The 15,356-nt window shown below is 38.4% G+C and overlaps 1 protein-coding gene across 1 annotated transcript in view; it reads right to left on the bottom strand.

The window, feature by feature from the left end:
* irx4a (iroquois homeobox 4a) overlaps positions 1-15,356 on the bottom strand; it is a 486,370-nt gene that overhangs the window by 133,490 nt on the left and 337,524 nt on the right. The window lies entirely within an intron of this gene.

Genomic DNA, 15,356 nt, shown 5'->3' with positions numbered 1-15,356 from the left:
AGGCCAAGGTGGCACCTCATCAGGTACAATCATGCTGACAGTGATGTTGAAATACGTTAAAACAACACACACTCTAGTAACAATAAGCACCACCATCTTTTGTTAGATACACATAGGAAAACATGCAGTAACTAAACAACAATATAATACAGACAAAAATATAATATAGAGTATAGTTATCAGTGTTGAGAAGGTTACTTTTGCTTTTGAAATGTAATAAGTGACAAATTACTAATTACCTGTTAAAACTGTAATAAATGATGTAACTGGCATATGTTAATTGCTTTATTAAAGCTATGTAATTTATTACATTTGGTCATTTTTTGATTACTTTTATAAAAAGAAATTTTGGTTATTAAGCCGAAAAATGTCCAGAAATAGGCCATGCCAAAGAAAGCATTCTTGTATGGTGAAAAGCTGCAAAGCAGCGCAATGAATATATTTTGATTTAACCCCTTTGTAATCACCATTTTTGATACTTAAATGTAAACTTATTATTTATTTTGTATTTTAATTATGTATAACTAGTTACTCCCCAACACTCACAAGGAAGTATTATTTGTATGCAGAATACTATTTTAGAAGAATGTCGCCTGATCAGATTTAATAATGTTTAATGTATAAAATGATTTTTTGAATTATTTTCTATGTAGAAGAAAATATTGCATTGTTTTCAAATTGTTACCAGCATTCCAGCTGAAACATATACTATGTCAAAGTATGCTAAATCTAGAGGGAGACAATGGGTTCAGTTTGAACTTTGACCTTCTTAACCTCATTTCTGTGACTGTGCCATAAATATTCAAAATGAAAAACACCACTGCAGAGTTGGATGATCAAAGCCGAGGATGTACAGGAATATCAATCATGTATTATACATGCAAACATTATCAAAGAGGGCCATGTGGCAATATATGATGAATTTAAACAAAAGCGTTCTTCCACCACTCTGTTAATCGGCACTGACGGTTAATGAAGTTTTAATTTACACCTAATCAGATCTTGTAAGCCATGCCCAGTCGCCTCGGACTGTACAGGGAGGCAGAGGGACCAAAGGACTGGTTCCTCAGAGACCACCATTCCACTCTAATTAATGTTCAGAGGTCTCTGCTCTCCCCTCATTGGCACAAAGCTCTTCAAATGTATGCTTTAAATAAGTCAGCGTGTAATTTCAATGTTATTTCTATGTCAGATCCTCTTTGCTACATGGTTAACAAATGGAATTGACATCTAAAATGCGAAAAGGAGAGAGACCACGTACACGTCAGGCAGTTGGATGGATTTGGAACATCAAATGTTTGCACTGAAACCAGATGGGACACCAAGAATTTATAGGTCTTTACTTTGCACACATTATTCTCCTGATGTTTGACAGTTGATGCAGGATCGTCAAATGAAATCAGGATAGGAAAGGACAGCTGACTGAGACTTAAAAGTTAGGAGTAGAAAAGTTTAGAACTTTGTAAATCATCTTATATGATGATAATAATAATGGCTTTGCATGCTCAGTCAAATAGCTACAAATTATGTACAATCTGAATATTCCTGTCCTTCAAGTTTAACATTGATTGGGTGTATTATGTCTTTCACATGACAAAATATCATGCTCTTGCTAGTTTTATTTTCTTTCTGCCTTAAAATGATACATTTCCTTTTTGGAAAAGGACCAGCACACAAATATATTATGACTCAAAATTACAATATTCTGTTTAAATATTAAGAGTAAAGATAGAGCAACAAAGGTGAAATTTGTAACATGTTCCATTAAAAGTAAGCCAGGGCTTTGGAACGCACATAGGTGGATTTTGGGACAATGGGCTCCTGGACACAAACATGTAAAAGGTCAAACCACCTCTCCTACACAGGAGCAAGACACACACAAAAAAGTTTTGCTTCTTTTTCTCTTGTTTTTTTTTTTTATCTCTTCGTAGTGGTAATGGATATTTCTATGGTTTTGTGTCAATTTGAGTTAATTCCTTTTTCCTCTTTTGGTTGTTTTGTTTCTCTTTGTGGTGACTATGCCTGTTTTTGTAGATATTTTGAATAATTTTGTGTCTTGTCGCAGATCTTTTGAATCTCTTTGTGGTAATTTTGTCTCTTCCTTGTCACTAATTTGAGGGCCATTTTTGCAGATAATGAAGATTTTGTTCCCCGTAGTAGGCCCATCCAGCGACACAAGGTTAATATTAGTATAATTTCCACACACCTTGACATTACATTCATAACACTCTTTGTATTTAGTGAGATAAATTACATAAGTCTATATTTTTTGGAGGACAATGGGGACATGTCCCTTTCATTATTTAGAACACGGTTGTTCTAAATATTGTTTGAAACTCAAAATGCTCTGCTAGAGTACCCTCCACACCCCCAGTTTCATTTGTGTCTCTCCCAATGTTAGTAGGCATGGGATGTCATGCGCCTTAAAAAACTGCCATATGCTTGTTTTTTGTTTTTTTTTTTCTTGTGCAGAAGTCTGAAAAATGTCACAATTTAGCAAAGGATGACTTGCACACAGAACAGCAAAAGATTCAGACTGAAGTCTATATTTCAAATATCTCCATTGTACATGTTGCAGGCCTGTACAGACAATAAAAGAATGTGAACATTTGCATAGAGTGCAAATAATGTAAATGTTTCAAACCATGTTGGACTTTCCTCAGTGCAGAATGAGGCATGCAGACTGGTTCATCATGTATAGCTTGATATAGCACACGTAAAATCAAACACCAACAGGTCACATCATTACAAGTCCAATAGCACGAACTGCAAAGCATAGTCTTAAACAAATGCTGGTATACTTACATACAATGATGGAATCAGCACTGAAAAGTGGGGTTAGCTGGTACAGACAGACAATAAAATGAGTCACAGATAACAGGTCATATCCGATTCTTCCTTTAAGCCATTTGGATTTGGTGTTTTAAGGTAAAAGATATATCCACACTCACACTCGAGTAGAGTTGTACTAAAAGCTCCCTGTAAATTTGAATTTTGCAACCTTTCGATCAGAGATCTTTGTCAGACATTTTAAAATCACCACTGAGCTAACAATATAAAGGCACAAACATGTTCATGTCTCAGGTGATTTTAATCTGCTTGATGAAGGGACAGTCCACTCTCAGGCTGAGGCAATCAGATTGAGCCAAACAGAGCAGAGCTGACAGGCACTCTCTGACCCTCCCACATGGGGGACACAAGATGTCTCCATGAAAAGAAACAAATATTATGCAAGAACTTACTAAATACAACAATTTAAAAGTTCAAAAGTGCAATATACTAAATACTACTTTATATTACCCCCACAGCAAATAAGTAGAATTATGTTAATGCCTCAGAACGCCAAATCTGACATATAATGATTGCCACCTGAAAAGTCAGCTGATTAGGATCAGCACAACCAATGTTCAATAATTATCATAATGTGCTAGCACTATATTGGGCCACATAAAAGTGAAAATTTGTGGTGAGAGATTTCTTGTTAAGAAACTCATGTACTTTGGCATTGTTTCCAAACCAGTCTGACTGTCTTCTTCACAGTTCCATCATGAAAATACTAAATTCCCCATTCAGCCATGATACCCAAAACTGACAGGTTTCTTTTATCTGTATTTTCTGCAGTTCTAATAATGTACAAGACAGCGTATTACTGAATGTTATGGATTCTTCCAAATAACTTGTCAGTTACGTGTCACAAGATCCATATTCCAAGACTGAAAATACCTTTAATTCTTTGAAGTGAATATCTTTTTTTTTTCTTTTTTTTTACACACTGTTTCAGACTTCTGAAGCTTTGGGGAGACACCCGGTGAAGAAAGGCGTAGTATTTCTATCACGTACCATATTTACCACTACACAATAAAAACCAAGCTGCTCTGAAACCATGGGTGTGTGTTGTGAGAGGACGCTCATTTTATTCGTCTTATTTTCTCCTCCTGAAATTCTTGCTTTATCTTCTGCATCTTTCTCTCTTACACAAACACACACAAGTGCGCTGATACCCCACACATTAATTATCACACCTAGGTCAACTTCTATGAACATTACCGCTGACACCTCATTTGCTGGGAAAAATAAATAGTAGCCTGTTGGAGCGGTTTCTTCCCCACCAAACCACAAAGCAGGCCTGAGTTTGAGCTGTTGTTTTCATCTGGCACAGTAAACACTTGAGAGCGTGGTACTATCAACCTGGCAGCCAAGTAACAAAGATGGGCTAAAGAGATTGAAGTCAGGTGAGGGCATTTCACTTGAGGTTGCACTGACATGCTTTTAATTAAAGCTTTCCCACACATCTCTGTTCCAAAGACCCGTAAGGGAGAATGAGTCATTATGGACTGTGTGTGTGTATAAATGTGTAAATGAAAGTAAAAAAAGGCATTATTTTTCAGAGTTCTTGACAGTAATGTAGAGTTTTTATACAGCCAGGTAAGGAGAAAGTATTACTGGGAGAAAAATGATCCATTTATAAAATGCTGAAATCACATTAGGTTGTACAAATACCACAAAACTACTTTTCCATGGCCAAACAAATCTTTTAACAATAATAAAATGAAAAATTTCTTACAAAACGTTAGATGTTTTTATTATTAACACACACCAAGTTTGATACTGAGTTTATGCATCATCAGGGATACAGTTTAAAGCTTAATAAGAGTTAATCAGTAAAGTGATTATTCGTCTGATATTTCAAAATGTGCTATTTGCCTACTGTAACGCAGTCCCTATTTGCTGCTTACATTGGCCCCAGAGTGGATCGCTGATTGGCCCGACAAGACTGTGATGGATCGAAATCGTTTGGGTCAGGAGAAAGTCCAGACTGACAGAGGGAAAGAAACAGAATGTTGAGCTCACATGATCAAGATAGTGTTACCAGGCTAGGTAATCCATTCTTCACAAATTTGTCCATTATTTTTTCCTGTTGAGGGTAGATCTGTGCATTATAAACTTTTCCACATTTCCTGATGAATAAGAGAGGTTGCAATATAATAATAAATAGCAAACTAGGTTGGCAAAGTCTAAGCCTTAAACAGCACAGTGATACGCAGAGGTAAAGTATGTCATAAATACTATTTTGAATATAAAAAAACATATTGAAATTGATTTTCTTTTAAATACCACTCTGATCCAAAAACAACCACTAGCTTCACTCCACTCACCTATACTTGAATAACAGTGTGTATGTTTCCTTGATATTTGATCTTCTCTTGCTGATTTTTAGTCTCCTCTCAGAGGTGATTCAATGGATCATATAAGTCATACCCTCATAGACCAAATGTCCTCACTGCATACTTTCTCATGAGAGGGAGAACTCAATCTGTGTGCAGTGTGAAATCTACGATATGTCTTTGCAGCCCCATCAGCTGTGCCGTTCATTCACATACGATATTGTTGACTCAAAGTAAAAGACGGTGCGGTTTTGCTCTTAGCAAAGACGAGGCGAGCCGCCAGATCGGATTCCAGTCGAGATACTGTCAACCGCAAAGTTTATTCTCCGAGGAATGTCACATTTGTGGTCTTCGAGATGTGCGTTGGTGGAGGAGAATGGCAATCAAATGAAACTGAATATCATGTTGTTTCTTGGAGATGGACTGAGATGGGAAAATACACAGCTTACTCATGTCGTTGACCTTTATTTTGCAACCTGCCACTTTCCCAATTGAAAGGACTTCTGCTACTGTGGAAGTTTACAACCCTCTACAACTCCATATCTGTTTTCATTTCATTTCCTCATCTCGTACAAAATTTGACCCTTTAAAGGCACTTGGTTGCTGCACAGCTGCATGTCAATCGCCGAATAGCCTGAGTAGAGATTTTTATCAAGTTAACTATAACTCAGTGTCTTGACATGGGACCGATGAATCAACACTGTCACAAGGTCATGAGCAGTTTCTCATTTAAGAGTTATGTTTTATACAGTGTTCTGGTAGTGTTGCATGCATGGCAGCTGTGACTGCAATAGTGATGCATTGTCTGGTTACTGAACTGCTGCTAATAAATGTAAATGCATATACATACATACATATACATTTTCTGACGGAAATTAAAAAATATAAACGATGTAGTCCTATTTTAAAAAATACCAAAAAAAACCCCCTTTTCTAAATACCCCATTTTAAGATGCACCATTATGTGTCTCTATGTGTAAATTTATTACATTTATTACATTACACACACATACACACGTATGTATATATATATATGTGTGTGTGTGTGTGTGTGTGTGTGTGTGTGTGGTGTGTGTGTATGTATGTATGCACTTGTGTGTATGCATGTACATTTTTGTATATTTATATTTACTATTTCTCAACTATATTGTTTTGATATATTTTATAAAGTTACTTTTGCTCCATTTATTTGCTCTTATTGACTCATGAAGCACTTTGTAACATCTGTTTTGCAAAGTGTTTTATAAATTAATTTACAACCTTTCCATGTCACAGTATTTCTGAGACTAAAATGTAAGAAATTAGACAATTTTAAGATGTAGGAGGGAGGGATGTAGGCTTTCAGTCCCTAAGCAGTATAACTCATCAGAATGATTTTTTTTTTAAAGCTGCACAATGCTTAGCCTGACATATTAAAAGCACTTTTGGATTAAGCATTCGACAATAAACATAGCTTTAGAACAGTCATCAGGCATCTCTCCCTCTCCCTCTCCCTCTCCCTCTCTCTCCACTTCTGTTCATTCAAACAGAAGTAACAGCAACTGCCAGCAACACATTTTGACATCTGCTGTTGGTGGCAGTATTTCATGACAAACATCCACACTGCCTGTCTACATCCACATTTGACACGAATGTGTAGCCGTCATCACCGCATCCACAAAGCAGCGACAGGCCGGTAAGCCACAGATCCTATTTTTGACCACAGCCGATAATTCTTGCAAAAACCAGAGAGTCAATATTTTATCACAGGGGTACAGCAAACACATGCAGATGCATTGTTGGTATGTTTTCCTCTTAAATATTGATTCCTAAGCCACTCTGCAGCCATCTGGTCTGTGGAGTATATTCTGCATAACACACACACACACACACACACACACACACACACACACACACACACACACACACACACACACGCACTGGCATACACATAAGTGCACGTAGAAACACACACATACTAACACAAGATGAGCACAGACCTCATTCTTTTTCACCAACGTGCATGCAAAGACACACAAGGACACACACTTACTCTGGCCTCACACACATCCTTGCTCAGTTGAAAGGAGCCTTCTTTCTAAAAATGAATAACAAAACACATGAAAGGAAGTCCAATTTGTTTTTTCCTGGACTCAAAATGTAATTTTACGTGTCCACTCTAAACCACGGCCATGCTGCCCGCAACAATCCCCTTGTTCCACTCATTTCCCTCTTTGTCTTTATGTCACCAGTGAAGGGCCCTTTGGACAGCCTCAAGCTGCAGATGTTGCTACGGCACCTCCTTCCCCCTATACAAGCACTTTTTTTCCGTCAGCGTAATTGTATTAGAATGCACCTCCAATCCTCTGTAACAGAAAGATGTAAGCCGCTTCCCTTGCTTGTGGAGGGATCAACAGTCTCTCTTTTAAAAGCCTTGCAAAGCTGTGTGTGTGTGTGTGTGTGTGTGTGTGTGTGTGTGTGTGTGTGTGTGTGTTTATATACACACGCATGCACAGTTGTGTGTACACAGACAGTGCACCCTTCTACACACATTTCTTCACCTCGAACACACATACACACACGTACAATCACAGAGTATAAGCAGAACCACCTCTGTGTAGTGTGATTAGGTATAGCTGTCGCCGAATTGTGCTGAGCACAGCCAGGGCATTGCTGAGGATTGGGTTGCCCTGTCTCCACAGAGAAAGAGAGAGAGAACACACACACACACACACACACACACAGAGACACACACAGACACACACACACACCCACACAGCCTGTCTGTCTCCACCTTGTCTTTAGCTAGTCGCCAGGAAGCAGCTGGCCTGAATATCTGAGTGCCTTTAATGAATTGAAATCTTTTGGGTGCTAGTATTCAATGATTAAATGCAATAAGACTAATATTCCTGGGTGGGTTGGGAGTCGAAAGAGGATTGTCCTCAGAGAGTGAAAGAGAGAGCGATGGAGGAAGGCAAAGAGAGAGAGAAGAAGAGAGAGGGTTATGCTTGGCAAAGTGCAGTCTCCCTGTTCTCCTTACCCCCACCCCACCTCTTGGGGAATAACCCTATTTAGAGCAGAAGAGGAGTACAATTGGAGAAGGAAGAGGAGGGAGGGGGAAACGTTTGCTTGTGTGTGACGGCTTGAAGATTATGTTTCATGTAGATTGTGATGGAGACACACCAAGGAACTTTGGGTTTGACCTTCCACAACTTATAAATTAAACAAAGGCAATAAAAGCACAGGCTTACTTCACACAGAAATACAATAACTCACATTAGATGGCATATTGACATAATAATATCTGGCTGGAAGATTGTCTCAGTGGTATGTGATTGGGTGTTGGCCCGAGTAGGTACCGGGTCTTATGTCCCCATTTTGATGAATGGCTTGGAAACCTTGCTACTTTTTTTTAACAAATAACATCCTTGTGCACTGACTGCCAAATTCTAATGTCCTTAATACCCCTTTTTAGATTAAGAATCAAAGTTGTAGCAAAATGCTTCATTAATGTGCACGGCCTAATCGAGGAGCACTGTGACCTGCGACTCAGGTGGGACACCTGTGAATCATGATGCCACATTTAAGCCTACTGTGCATCTGAGACCTCCAAATCTGTCACTTACTTTGTATTTATCTGTGTGCCACATATCCCTCTAATACCCTAAGAACACTGTGCAGTGACTTTTAAACCTCAGTGGGCGAGAGAAGAGAAGAATGCTGTTCTTTATGGTACAAAGTAATCTACTTGTACTTGTTTGATTGGCCAACACAAGGCGTTGCCAGATGACACTGCACTGCACAGAAAGTTGGGCCAGATTGTTCTGCCAGACAACCTTGCTTTTTTTGTGACACACTCCCTGAGATAAATGAGAACGCTGTGTTTCTCTGGTTTGAGCAGTCAAAGCAAAGGGATCAGTTGTCACTGAAAAACTCAGGTTTTGATTTAACAGTACCAGAAAAGTATGGCATAAATAATATTCCTGTAAGTGAGTTTTGAGAGACAGTCTTGCTGCGGTCAGGTTAATGATTTAAAGCACTTTGAATTGCTTTGTTGTTGAAAACTGCTATGCTTGTTTTGCCTTGCCATTCCTTACACCTTAGCCTTGTTCAAACATCACCTTGGCTGGCATTCGGAGTGCATAGAGGTGAAGCACTCACCACAAACCACCACCAACTGCCATGTTTTCGTTGTGGGAAGGCAGTGAGGGATCACCTGTTGGCCCGCATGCCTGTAACAAGTGAAACATTTTTACATCTGGCTAAACAGGAAAAACTATGTGGACGGTCGCTGGAGGAGACCCACTGCAAACAATCAGCACTGAGTGGAGACAAGGACTGTAATACAAGGGGAGCTAACCAGTCCAGGAAAAACAAGTGTATTCTGTAAATATACAGCATTTCAAACGTTTCCAGCCCACGGTAAGTTTATGGTTTATGTTTATTTTTTCCCAAGAATTGTTTTATCATTGATATGGTTCCTTATCTATTATTTGCAAACAACAGTCACTTGAATCTGATATGGCAAAAAAAGAAAAGAAAAGAAAAGAAAAGAAAAGAAAAGAAAGAAAAAGAAAAAAGACTGGCATTGAGATGATCCGGGGTTTTACAGAATTGTCCACTATTGACATCCACGTTCTTAATAGGATTGTCTTGAAAATATCACTCATCTAAAAATTTCAGAATGGACTCACGTATAACTTTACATAGTACATTTCTAATACTTGGAATCCCATTAAAAAATGTGATTTTCTGTTATTTAGGTCAAATCTTGTTGTCAAAGCAACTGGGCATGCTCTTTGGCCTTAAAGATTATTCCCAATTCATCCAAGAGCTTCTTCAGCTACCTTTGATTTATTATATTAGATATAATTTGAAGTGATGCAACATGTTTAAACAGTATTCTTAAAATGAACATTTTGGCAGATAATATATAGTGCCTCGATCTGTGCCTCCAGGCATGTCTTGCGGGTTATTTTCATTAAACGAGCATCTTAGGTCGCAGGTTTTCTTCATACATTTACATTTGACGCTGTTTGATTTGCACGCTATCCCATTTCTCAGTGAAAGTAGCTTAGGTTGAAAGCTGTAGAATCAAGTGAAAAGTCATGACACTAAAGTGTACGCTTAAAGCAAAGCTTCATTTAATTAGCCGACAAGTCTGACAGATACTATTTAACATGAACCACTTCCCTGATATGTCTCGCAGAGTACGTGATGGGAAAAAAAGGTTCCGTGCAGACAGGTTGAGCTCATTTATAAAACACTCCAGACAGACAGGAAGAGAAAACCAACGTTTTCTCATGTCTGCCTCATCCACTTGTTGGACTCACTGATCTTAAAAGCTGACAGTTATACAGCAATTCAGGGTGGAGGTTTAACTAAGATGCATATCACAGCGTGTAGAGAAGCAGTCACATACTCTGGATATACAGAACACATAAACACCTTCACACACACAAACACACATGCAGTAAAATGCCGGTATGGTAAAAACTAGAACAGTATGCAGTCAGTTGGGATTAAATCACACCTGAGATGATAAATAAATCATACAAAAACACACGTGATATAGATGTTGAAAGTTTCCGTATTATGCAAGACTTTCAGTATGTTGCTAAATGTAATATTTTTCTTTGTTTCTGTTTACATGCCTGATATATTTTACATTCAATTTGGATATTTCAGTAGTTACTTACTTATTTAAGGTGGCAGGAAAGTAAGTCATTCAAACTAAATGATTTAACATTATTACTGCCTGGAGTGAACTTTATTCCCTATTGTTTTCGGCCCACAAGCATTTTTTGCTAAACATTGTACTCTTGATATTGCATCACCAAAGTTGACTAGATCTCTACACTAACATAAAACAATGTCCAACCTGTCTTGTGTGTGCAGGTTATATTGTTGATTTTTGGGCATGTAACATGTATGCATGGTTATATGTAAGTGTATTATGTAAGGTTTGCATGAGTATGAATGTACAGGTGCATGTGTTTACAAAGATATAGTTTTTATATTTTGTATTGTATAATATTATATTTAGATATAGTTCTACTTTCTAATGTAAATTCTGCATCTGTTCAGTGAGCATGGATGTTATAAAACTCAAACTCAAGTTTCACTGTCAGCTTGTTTGAAATCTGTATCTTTTATTCAGGCCTACTCTGTCCAGGTGTGCGTGTGTGCGTGTGTGCATGTGTGCGTGCGTGCATGCGTGCGTGCGTGCATGTGAGCTTTTGCTTTTACCCCTATACAGGATACATACTGTAGATTCACATTACATACTGTAAATATACATTAGTTTACTGATAAAACTCTTGCCAGAATTGTGTTGTAATTTTTCGGAATACAGTAATAAACTGCACTTTTTTTCTAGTAATCCACTGTAAAAGAAACTGTAAAAAACAAAACAAAAAAAACAAACAAACGGTACTTACTTTGCAGGAGAAGCTGCTGCCAGTTATTACTGTAAATTTATGTCACCACTCTGTCATTTATACTGTTTCGTAATCTATCCTCTGACTCTGAAATTTAGTTTGTATTCTTCAATTTTTTGTTTTCTATTTTTGTGGCCTTTTTGATGACATGAAGAAACCATATGATTTACTGGGATGTGAGAGAACCACTGTAGTATATTTATATGTGTGTGCAAATCATGGAAGATGTTAAATTATATCATTTTAAAATGAAGGTGTGTATCAGCATGCTGTATTGTATTTGTTGTACAGTTGCATAACAGCAGTACAAGACCAACTACACCACAAGGACAACATTGACTTCCTTTTGTATATATGCTAATGCACCTGTATGTCGTATTATGTGTTTGCATATTTAAGTACACTAAGTGCACAAAACACTGAAATGCACATGCACGTATACACATACACTCACACACACGTTGTCTGCGGTTTGCACCTCACCTTTTACATTCACCTTTACAGGCATTTTCATGGCAGCCTCTTCCAGTTTTCGTCTGATTTATAGCCCAAAAGGTGCAGTCCACTACTCTGAAGTGTTTACTCACCACAGGCATTAAACATAACTGTCAATTAAGAGTGGAAGTCAGGGCTCCTAATGGCCTTGTTTAGACTGTCGTGTGGACAAGCATTAGCGTCTCTCAGTCTGAGAGTGTGTGTGTCTGTGTGTGTACGTTAGGGGAGTGAGAACATGCGTGGATCAGTGTGTACGTGTAGCTTTGTGTGTATGTGTGAGTGTCAAAAAATCCTGCACAGCTTACTCCCCTTGATCATCCAGAGTAGTGAACATTTCACCTGACACCTTTACGAGAGGACAGGACCCTGGACTCATTTTTAAAGTCCCCCGTCCACTTTGATGTGTGTTATTAAACACACCTGTACCTTATTTGTACGCCGCTCTCTTTCGTCTCTCACTCTCCCCCTGAATATTAGTGCTACTTATGGTTAAGTCTGAACATCAGCAGTATTTATGGGTAGGTCTTAATGGTGGATTTAGCATGAAAGATATAAGAGCGTCAGAAAGGGTGGAATTAAAGATAGGTTCAATCAAAGGGTAAAATGCTTTTATACTGTTTTGCTCACACGTATTCCCTTTTTCTTTAATAAAGGAGTACAAGTGTGCTATGAAAAATAATTGGAATTTTTGCTGCTATCACTGGTTTTATAAAATGCCCATCAAAGTGAAGTTTATACATTTGAATTTCAACCAGATAACTTACATTTCGGAGGTTCTTATCCCAGAAGAGCCCTTAAAAAATATTTAGTTTTTTCTCAATGGATTGCCCATGCATTTCAAGATTTAAAAAAGCACTAAGTATTTTAGTTTATGTCTCCCCATGAGAGACATAAGTGCAAGTTTATTCACACAGACTGTCAAACAATCTGCAAGTTGTATTTCTGTCATGTTTTTTTTTTTTTTAAGTTTTGCCTTTTTTTTTTGTTTTTTTTTTTTTTGTTTAGCAAATCCATCAGTTCCTACTGGTCTCACTTTACATCCCACCCTATTAACTACTACAATTCCTGTTTTCAAAACATCTCTACTGCAATAATAAAACTTTAGCTGCATTAACTTCTTGTTGGAGCAGCACACAAGTGTGCGTCAGAGATTAATGTCTGGAGCATTTTGGAGGAGAAAAGGGTTGATGTGAGGATAAAGAATACAAAGAGCTCATGAATTATCTGCATATACGAGCTGCTTATTTGATCAACGATAAGGTGAATGAGTCCACTTGCTCTCCAGTCTACACTCACATGAAGCCTATGAGCCCTGCGATACCATCAGTTTAGCTTGCAATGACAACTAGTCCTCAGCGAGGATGAACACACCCTCTTTGGTAAGCTATACGATAGGATTATGACTGTATTTGATATGCAATGTGTGGAATTAAAGAATATCTAGATAAATTTAAATTGTCCCCTCGCTCTAAAGCACAGGCTTAGCTAGGCCTTATACCCCACAGTAGACTTGCAATACAGTAAATTGTCTGTTTTGCCCTTGAGGATCAATATCTAGACTGCCAAGGGCGCCCTGGCTTCTTCTGCTAATAGTTAAAGGAATGGAGGCAAACAGCGGGCCCTTCAAAAGGCAAAGAAACGCCTCTGTACAAATGTGACTAATTGTGGCATAAATTCACAATCGTTTCATATTGGGCTTCACAGCTTGAGGTTTGTCATGTGCAATGGACGCCTTGCTCCCATTTTCACCTGCCATTGCTCTCAATCAAACAAAGAGGTGGGGTGGAAGTTTCTTTTCATGTGTTCAAAGGCAACCGGTTGCTGAGCAATTTTTTTTTAACAGAAACAATAACTCTTTTTATTGAGAACAAATGTTGACATTTGGAGGGTGCAGCAGCGGGTGAGAGAGAGCGAGAGAGGCAGGGCCTCTGTGTGCTTTGGAGAGTGCCTCTGGTGCTATTTGACAACAGTGCTGAGTCCCTGGGGGAACCCACCTGAGAATAAAGCATGCATTTCAATAAATCAACCCCTAATGAAAGCGTTTGGGCTGAAGAAGAAGAAGCTGGCCAGCGGCTATAGCATATATGGCTGGCAATGAAGTAAAGGTAAATAAAAAGGTAGGTAAAACAATATCAGGCAGTGGTGATCAAAAGAAAAACATCCAATTTAAACACAAAATCAATAATGGTTTAAAAATATATATAATCTTTGCTTTTCTTTTTTTTTCTCCTTAAAAGCCTCTACTGTCATTTAATTTCTGACTGTGTGACACTATTCACTGAAAAGTAAACCATGGATTTATGACACAAAGACTTCTGTTGGACTAAAAGGTGGGTTAACTGAGTTTGGCTGGGTTTACCCTCCACTACATCCCTGGTGGCAGCCAAATATTACTTCCTTGGATGAGGCAAAGGAGGGGGAAGAAGAAGGAGGAGGAGGAAAAGCAAGGTGAAAGGGAGTCCCTTGAGATTTGGACAACACTCAAGCTCAAATTCAACTGGAAAATGAAGGATTAGCTTTTAGTCTGGCTGGGAGCGATGATGGAGGTCTCCTCTAGAAGGATGGGAATATTATATATTTGATCTTTGAGTATTTCACAGTGTACAAGGCCACAGCGGTGGGTGACAAAATATTGTAAAAGCAATTTTCAAATAAATAACAAAAAATACATTAAAAACTGTGTGCAAAAGTGTCAATAATAATGATGATGGTGATAATAATAATAATAGTAATGTCCATAGACTCAAGCTTTTTTTTTTCTAAATTGTTTAATTAGCTGTGTCCTACAGCCGCTGTAACAACCAAGCCATGATGAAAAGCAGAGGAAAGCCTGTCCGATTAGGGCCCATCACACAGCCCATTGGAGCTGGCAGATGCTTAGATAGACTTTTATGGATTGCTCAATGCCGTGCCGTAATGAAGCAGGCAGGGCTGACCCATCCTGAACCAGGCTAAAAAGCTCCAGGGACGGCCCCGCTGGGAGCCCATAATGCCCGATGCGTCCCACGGCTGTATTAATCACACTGAAAAATAAATGTGTGGCAGGGCGAGGGGAGAGGGGAAAAGGGGAGAAAAAAATGAAATAAGTATGTCGTTTATCCCAATCAAGGTCGTGAATATGTGGCCGAGGGAGATTCCCCTGGCCAGAATGAGGCCCTAAACTAAAATGATGGTCCATTTAGGAAGAATGGATTGTGCAATCTGTGAAAACTCATAATGTTTATGAAAAGCGAGATTCATCAAGCATTTCCCATCTGCGTTTGACTGACAAAATAAA

This window comes from Plectropomus leopardus, chromosome 11 (genome assembly GCF_026936395.1).
Source record: "Plectropomus leopardus strain MGB_pleo_1.0 chromosome 11, ASM2693639v1, whole genome shotgun sequence".
NCBI lineage: Eukaryota > Metazoa > Chordata > Actinopteri > Perciformes > Serranidae > Plectropomus > Plectropomus leopardus.
The sequence above is the reverse complement of the archived record's forward strand: the minus strand, read 5'-3'. Positions and strand labels throughout refer to the sequence as shown.